The sequence below is a fragment of the Tigriopus californicus genome, chromosome 6 (genome assembly GCF_007210705.1).
Source record: "Tigriopus californicus strain San Diego chromosome 6, Tcal_SD_v2.1, whole genome shotgun sequence".
NCBI lineage: Eukaryota > Metazoa > Arthropoda > Copepoda > Harpacticoida > Harpacticidae > Tigriopus > Tigriopus californicus.
The window spans coordinates 10,570,952-10,579,848 of NC_081445.1; positions in this window are offsets into that span (position 1 = coordinate 10,570,952).

Consider the following 8,897-nt stretch of genomic DNA (forward strand, 5'->3'; position numbering starts at 1 on the left):
AATTAACTTTGTATCGTCAGCTTAAGAAGAGAGACTGGCAGAAATATTAAGCTTTTGAAGTGGGGCAAATGAATATTATAAACAGGAGGGGCCCTAAGATGGAGCCCTGGGGAACACCTGACTTGACATCATGTATGTCACAAAAGGATCTCTCCACCTTTACAATTGCCTCCTATCCTGAATGAAGCTTCTTATCCAATTGAGAACCTTCCCTTGGATCCCAATGTCATGAAGTATATTGAACAAAGGCCATGACCTAGATCTGTAACTATGACATCATCAAATTGCTCAATTTGACTAACCACATCCAATCTCATCACCCTTGTCATTAGAACAATGAGCTGTTGCTTCTAAACTCAGTGGGGTTGAAAACACACGGAAGAACTGATCTCCAAGCATGTTAGCCATAACCTCTACATTGCTAATAGCTTCCCCATCAATCTCAAAAGGCTCAACAGAGTGTTTCATTTTTCTCTTACAGTTCGCATAAGAGAAAAAAAGCCTTTGGATTCGACCTGACCTCCCGAACCACCTCACTCTCAATTTGTAACTGGTCAGTTTTGATTGAAGCCTTAATCTTACTCTGAATTATGTCCCACTTTTTTTCGAGACTAGCCACAATCACATGGATTCGAAGTGCTCTTCAGCCTTTTTGCTAGTTTGCAACTCTTTTTGAACAAAGTCTTCCTATAATTTGGAATTTTTGTCCGTGTACCACCTTTCGGAACACATTCAGAGATTGCTAAACTTCTTATCCAATTGAGAACCTTGCCTTGGATCCCAACGTCATGAAGTATTTCAACCAGACTGACAAAAGACCAGGCACAAACCTGTTATTTGACGCGGACCTGGGAACTGGGAACGCTTTTCCTTTGGAAAACTGCCGCTTACAACCACAACAAGTCGTAATGTAGGAATAAGATTTCTTGTGGTGTACACAAAACAGGTTTTACTGATCCTCAAATTTTCATGTTTTACATTTTGAGCAAGATTCTTTGGGATCGGATCTTTTGCAAATCATCGTTTTAAACCTCCTTGATATTTTCCAATCAAGTTTTCAACTCTTTCCTTCACCGTTGGAGGCTTTCCCTTTCACCCTATGACTACAGATGTTAAAGTTGAATATCTCACGTTTTTTTTGCTAGAAAGCATTGCAGCACTTTTGGAAAGATGAACAGAAAAGGTCATCCCGTCAAGACAAAGTGGAACGAAATTCAAGCACGAATTTCTCCCACAGTTGAACAAACCCCTGTGATATCGAACAAAAACCTCAATGATCCGTTCGGAGTGGAAGTGTTCTTCAAATGTGAAAATCTTCAAAATACTGGGGCTTTCAAAATCCGTGGGAGCAACTAAAATGGTTTTAAAAGGTGCCTCTATCGTCAAAACAAGCATGAAATTTGATGTACAGAAAATTTCTTTCCTCAACTAAAACCACATGTATATTAGTCTCTCCTCTTGAAAAAGCGCAGGAAAAGACAGTTGTAGAGAAAATAGTCTGTCCTGTTTATCGAAAGCAGCCTTGTCCTGAAGAAGGAAAAGGCTGTCAGTTTGACCACCCTAAATGGTGTCAAAAACTTCTCAAGTTCGGCCTGAGAAGTACAATAGTAAGAAGGGATGTTCAAAAGGTAGATTGTCCTTTTTTTCACCCGTACATGTGCCGTCAGTCCATGAGACTTAAGACGTGCTTTAATGTACGGTGTACCTCCGTCCATGTTGAAGGACACAAAGAAAGCCGAGAAATAGGATAGCTCAGTTTCGTAGTTTTAGAGTGACCCCATTCCTAAACCTAATCCCACCCCAAACCCCTTCCTTAACCCATTTAGCTTCCTCCCTCACTCTCCTCCTACCCCCACCCTCTCTCCCAATTCCCTCCTCTTCCTTCAAATACCCAATCCACCCCTATTCCTATAAAAACTCTCCTCCCAATAATTCCTTGCCCCACCCCTATTCCCAAAATACGTTCCTATTCAAATGTAGCTGCCCAACCCATTCCTCAAACCCAACCATCCCATTAGCTCATGCTTTGCCTCCAGTAGAACGTAGCTTTGTTGATAAGAGGGATTTTTTACGCGTTGGAGAGGATGGTCCAAAATCTTTGTAACTTGTCCGTCAAAAGAGAGGCCCGTTAAGGGGCTATATTTGAACGTGCATTGTCTGATTTCTAAAAAAGAAAGCACAACAAGTTAAGATCTTAGAAGAACTAGCCGTTGAGAGAAGAGATTGCATTCATCTCTATAACAGAAACCGGCTTTGCCAGGGGTCTTAGATAAAGAACTAACCATAGTTGGTTTCAACTTAGTTCGTTGTGATAGGATACGCCCTGATAATCCCATATTCCCACATGGGGCGTATGCCTATATGTTAGGAATGATTTGCACATTAGTCAGTATAAATTTCAATGGAGAAGTAGAGGTCTTAGTTTGTCATCTTCGAGGTCTTGATTTGTCTATTGTTACAATGTATAAACCCCTTCTTGTTCAGCAAGCTTTCGTCAAGCTCTTTCCAAATTCACTGGAAATGAGTTGGACCTGGCAGTTTGCTCGAAGGTTTTCTTTGTAGGAGACTTCAATTTTCCGGCTAGCGTTGTAGAGTGGGAGGTTAGTCCTGATGGGTATATTCCCATTTCGAAATCGACATCTCAGTCGTTCGAAAAGCTGGAAGAATTTGCGATCTTGCGCAATTTCTCCCAGCACGTTGGTGTAGCCACTAGAGAGAATAGCGTTCTCGACTTGGTCTTTTCCAATGACCCTGATCTGACTCAGTATGTCCATGTAACACCTTGTAATCTATCAGATCATCATGTTCTCGAGATAGGGTCAACCATCACTCAAAAACCTGCGTGCTTTAGAGTAAAAACCGGCCAAAAAGGTCGGTTCTGGCTAAGTTCAAGCTCAAAGATGAACATTGGCCGTTGATTATAGAAAGATTAGAAGAACTGGACCTGATTTCAATTTTGAAACAGGAATCGTCCATAGATGCAGCCATTGATTAAATTAGTTTCAGTTTTTAAGAAGTTTGCCCCAGTTTAGCAATCTCTGAATGTGTTCCGAAAGGTGGTACACGGACAAAAATTCCAAAATATAGGAAGACTTGTTTCAAAAGAGTTGCAAACTAGCAAAAAGGCTGAAGAGCACTTCGAATCAGTGATTGTGGCTAGTCTCGAAAAAAAGTGGGACATAATTCAGAGTAAGATTAAGGCTTCAATCAAAACTGACCAGTTACAAATTGAGAGTGAGTGGTTCGGGAGTCAGGTCGAATCCAAAGGCTTTTTCTCTTATGCGAACTGTAAGAGAAAAATGAAACACTCTGTTGGGCCTTTTTGAGGTTGATGGGGCACCATTAGCAATGTAGAAGACTATGGCTAACATGCTTGGAGATCAGTTCTCTAGTTGTTTTCAACCCCACTGAGTTCGGAAGCAACAGCTCATTGCTCTGAAGATGAGTCTGTTGAGATTGACAAGGTTAGTCAAGCTGAGCGTTTAGATGATCTTGTAGTCACAGATCAAGATGCTTTAGAGGCCATCAGGGACTTGAGGCTTTCCAGCTCTCCTGGTCCTGATGGTGTGACATCTCAGTTTCTGATGAGATGCTCACTGGTTCTCGCTCCTGTTTTCTCGTACTTGATGCGCTGCATCTTGGATCAGGGCAAGTTTCCATCTTCACTAAAGTTAGCTCATGTTGTTCCAATTTTTAAAGGGGAGATAAGTCGCTCCCCAGTAATTACAGGCCGATTTCTCTCACTTCGAATATTGCGAAGGTGTTTGAGAAGATCATGAAGTTTCAAACTTGTTGAATTTCTTGATATTCATGAAGTCCTTCCTCCTAGCCAGCATGGGTTCCGAGCACATTTTAGCACGGTTACCCAACTGATTGAAATATTGAGCGGGTTATTGAGGGACTAGAGAGTCATGAATCAGTTGATGTAGTTTATCTCGACTTTGCAAAGGCCTTTGACAAGGTAGATCATGGGCTTTTAGTTAATAGGCTCCATGAAATTGGGATCCAGGCAGGGTTCTCAATTGGTTAAAAAGTTTCATTTCTGGTAGGAAGCAATTGGTTAAGGTTGAGGGATCCCTTAGTGACATACATTGATGTCAAGTCAGGTGTTCCCCAGGTTCGATCTTAGGGCCCCTCTTGTTTATAATATTCGTTGCTCCGTTTCAAAAGCTTAGTATCACTGCCAGTCTCTCTTCTTATGCTGCCGATACAAAGTTAGTTTCTGGTAGGAATGGCCAAGATTCCAGTAGCCTTTCAAAGGACTTAAATCGAATCTACTCTTGGGTAACTGAGAGTAATATGGCCCTGAACGGAATGAAATTCCGCCTAATGACAATTTGGGTCAACTCCTTTAAATACTCCACTCGTAGATAATGGAGGTAAAGATATTGAGCAGGTCTCATCTATGAAAGATCTAGGTGTAGTCTCCAAAATAATGGAAAGTTCGATGAGCATATCCAGCTGAAAGTGGGTAAGGCTTTTCAAATGTGTGGTTGGATATATCGCACGTTTAAGTCCAGAGATAGCATCACGATGCTAACTCTGTACAAGTCGATTGTCCAGCCACATCTTGAATACGCCTCACCCATTTGGGCTTCAATGAGTTCAGCAGGTTTGCAAAGGTCAAGCAAGTCCAAAGATGTTTCACTAGGAACATCACAGGAATGAGAGAGCTCTCGTATTGGGAAAGGTTAGAACGGTTGGGATTGTACAGTACTCAGAGAAGGTACGAAAGGTATCTGATATTGTACGTTTTCAAAAGTATCCATGAGCTTTGTCCCAACCCAGGATTTAGGGTAAATTCTAGTGACCGTAGAGGCTTAATGTGCGTTTTGAGAGCACCTTCAAGTCTTCGAGAATCCCTAATTCGAACAATGAAGTCCACATCTCTTCTTTCTCGGGCTCCTTCATTGTTTAATTTGCTTCCCTCTAATATCCGTAAGGAATACGTAGGCCTTTTGATCCGGTAGCATCTTTCAAGTCAGACTTGGACAAATTTTAGATAGCATTCCAGATCAACCCTACATTCAAGGATTAGCTCGGTCTGCCAACTCAAATTCGTTGGTAGACCAAATATCATATAAAAATTGAAAGGCAATAAATTGACGAATTATAATCTTTCATTTTAATAGTACTGGGGGTTACATTCCTTTAGCGGTTAGAAAAGCCCGTGAAAAACCAAACCAAAAAAAAAACATGGGTTTCAGAAAAAAGGGATTTAAAAAGACGAGATAAGGATATCTATTGACGCACTGTTTTAGTATGTTCAGAGTACATTCAAGATTTTGATGTTCTCACCACGGCAACCACTAGACTACGCTAATTTTTAGCACCAGATAACATAATACTAGAACCCATAAAGAAAGCCAAAAATTAGCAACATTTCCTATGTTTGGTGTCAGGGTCGGAGGTTTACCCCGGCCAACGAAGCAAAGAATTTTGCCATGTTGGAATGTTTCTGTGATTGCTCGGATACAGTACCTCCATTTGAAAACTTTGGTTCAAAAGTTCTCTAAATTGGAGAAAATGTTAAGGTGAGCATAGAAATAGAATATATAACCTTAAAACAACATCCTCATTATTTATTCTATGAAGACGAGAAATTGCACATTGGTATAATTGGTTCAAGTAGTGGCAATCATGGAATAGCCTTGGCAACTCTTGGGAATGTCTTAAAAATCCCATGCGTGGTGGTGGTTGCTCCAATTTGTCCGAAAATCAAAGTGAAGAAGATGAAGGATCTGGTGCTGAGATTATTTTCACCCCTGGATGGATTATGGAGATAGGGAACGAAATGGTCAATGAAGTTGCCTCGGCCAGAGGTTTATTGATCGTTCCAAGTGGCAATAATTTAGATACTTGTGAGGGTAAAGGAACCAAATTATTTTGCCAGAGTATGACTGTTTTGCTGAGGCATGGAGGTCTCAATTTAACTAGAGGTCTATCAAATTGTCGCTGTTTACCCCGGTAGGCTTTGACCTCTTTAGGCAATGGGACTAAAACGATGAGTTAGGCCTTACCTTGGATCGGTTTTCACCCTCCATCCTGTTTAAGGGGTTACTGCTGATCATTTCCACTCAAACAGTCCAATTTCACGTATGTTGTTGTTTATAATTCAAGATGTTTGACATTGGAATTCCAGGACCGTGTAGGAGTTGGCCCCTTTTTCGCTCTGCAATTAATAAAACACGTCTAAAAACCTGTCTGTACGAAAGTAATAAAACTACTTTCAAGGAGTGCTTGGATGTTTCTGGCAACCACCACTAAAACTATTTTTGGAACTTTACACGAATTTTTGTCAGTTGTAATTTTTATTCGAATAAGTCAAATTTCACGGTTTGTCCATCTTGAATCATCCGTTTACCTCAACTTAACTTGGACAGCTGAAAAACTTGAACAATAGGGAAAAAATCATGGTAGTGTAGCGACCCTGGCTGTCTACTTTCCTGCCTCTTCCCTATCTTCTTTTCTGTGTACTCTTCTTCCTCTATATAAACTTCCCTTACCATAAATATAATCAGACTGACCAGGTAGCATTTTTCGATGCTAATTTTGAAAATTAGCATTAATTCAAAGCCGCTAGCATTGCAATTTTTGTATTAGCATTGTTCTGTTTTTTTAGCACCCAACTAGCATTATTTGCATAGTCCAAGCATTATGAGATCTTGTCTAGCATTTTAGCATTTTTCTAGCATTATTTCACTTCATCATTTCAAAACATAACCAAAAGGGAAGAAAAGCAAAATAAAAAGAAAGTGAACTTCATTTGGCGGTGTTAACGATGTTCTTTCATAGGATCCCTTTCCCGTTGAATGAAATTGATACGCTGTAGCCAAAAAGCTAATTCCACTGTTTACTTTACATGAAGGATGCAAAATGATTTATTCTAATTGCTTCTCAATTCAAAAGGAGATTTAGCCTAATTTCTGTTTGTAAACAGATTTTTGTCCCACCAATAAATTTTGGGTTGGCTAACACAAATTAAACAATTGATTAAAATGGTCAGTGAGTGTTTAATGAAGAAGTATAAATCATTAAGTAAATGTAAGTATGGGTTAATTTCACTATAAAATTCAAAAAAACATACATGATTATGTTAATGACATTATTCTCCGAAAAGTATTCCCCACCCACATTTGAGGTAAACCAAATTACAAGATTACACAAATAGCAAAAAAATCAAAATAGAAGAGATTGACAACAATTGAGCTCTATAGATAAAGAAACTTATTGCAGCTCTTCCGCTTTGAAGCATGATGCACAATCAAAAAACATTTTATCTTATTTTCTTGATCGAATCTCGCCCAAGACGAACATTTTTGCCGATAAGATCAATTTTAATTGTGTGTAAAAGAAAACCTTCTTCAAATCCTGCAAATACATTTTTTGCTCAAATAAAACTTGTCACTTTTTGGTGTCCCCTTCTAAGTCTCAGGGTTAAAAAATTAGGAGAATATCATAAACGCAACTGAATCAATTTTCACTGCTAGGTTTTTCTTTTACATTTTTGCCTTTTTCAAATGTTTTTTTTCTAGAAGTATAATTTTCTAGATAAATTTCTTTATAAAGAGTAGAATTTTTCTAGCATTTTCGAATTCCAATTAGCATTTTTTTAGCATTGATTTTGCACGAGCTAGCATTGCTGGCTGAAAAAAACCTGGCAGCCTGAATACAATCAGTCTACTACCATCTCTTGACTCGTCACGTCGAGGAACACATTACGTTGTAGGGCCAATATGGTCCCGTCACAGTGGTGACCCAACGTGATCATTAACTGACTCCCAACACACCGTGGAACACCACCCTCTGGACTGAGTCATGCCCTGGGCCCAGCTACACCCGGCCCTAATCGCCGACCTCGGCCCCGCACCTTGGCCCAGGTACACCCCCATCGGGCTCCACAACCCTGGAGCCGATCTGTGGTCGGCCCTCACCCTCAAGCTCAACCTTACCATCGGCCCCGCACCTCGGCCCTCACCACGGCCTGATCCTGACCCGTTTGGTGGGATCCCTTGGCCTTCACCGACCTTCCCCAGGCGCCTTTTCAATCGGCCTTCGGTGTTAACGGCCTCATCCTTACCTGTTTGGTGGGATCCCTTGGCCTTCATCGACATTGCTCATGGGCCTTTTCAATCCACCCTGCCTGAACCCTTACCCGTTGGTGAGATACCTTTGCCTTCATCAACTTCCGTGCACTTTTCAATCGGCCGTCAGCGCCGTCCAGCCTTCTTCAACGATGTTCATCACCAAGCAAGAAGCTGGGGGAGCTATGTAGCGACCCTGTCTGTTCTACTTTCCCGCTTCATCCTATCTTTCTTCTGTGTACTCTTCTTCCTCTGTATAAACCTCCCTTACCGTAAATACATAATTAGTCTACTACCATCTCTTGACCCATCAGGTCGAGGAACACATTACGTTGTCGGGCCAGTATGGTCCCGCCACAGTGGTGACCCCGACGTGATCATTAACTGACTCGTCATGTTGGCGGGTCCGACCAACGTGGTCCGCCACAGTTGACAGGAATTCCTCCAGCTACAGCTTAAAGCTAGCCATGTTCCTTCCTATAATTTCGAATGTCTATGCGCGGGGGAAGCTTGCCTGGCTTGGCGAGCGTCACCATAAGTTTTCAATTTCTGGTCGGAGGTTGAGTTTAATGGTTTCTAAAATTTCCGTTCTACTATTGGGGTAAATTTGGCGCGCGTCAAATATTCCAGTGTAACGTCGTCCATGGCTGAGGCTAAAAGTTTGAGCCCGTACGGCCGATGGAGCGTGTCGACTATGTAGTTCCAAAACCGGCCACATTTTTTATTTTTTTGGTATTTCTCATCAACCCATAGATGGCATTAGTCACGGACTTCTAGAAGATATCTCTAGACGTCCTTGAAACGCGCAGACTG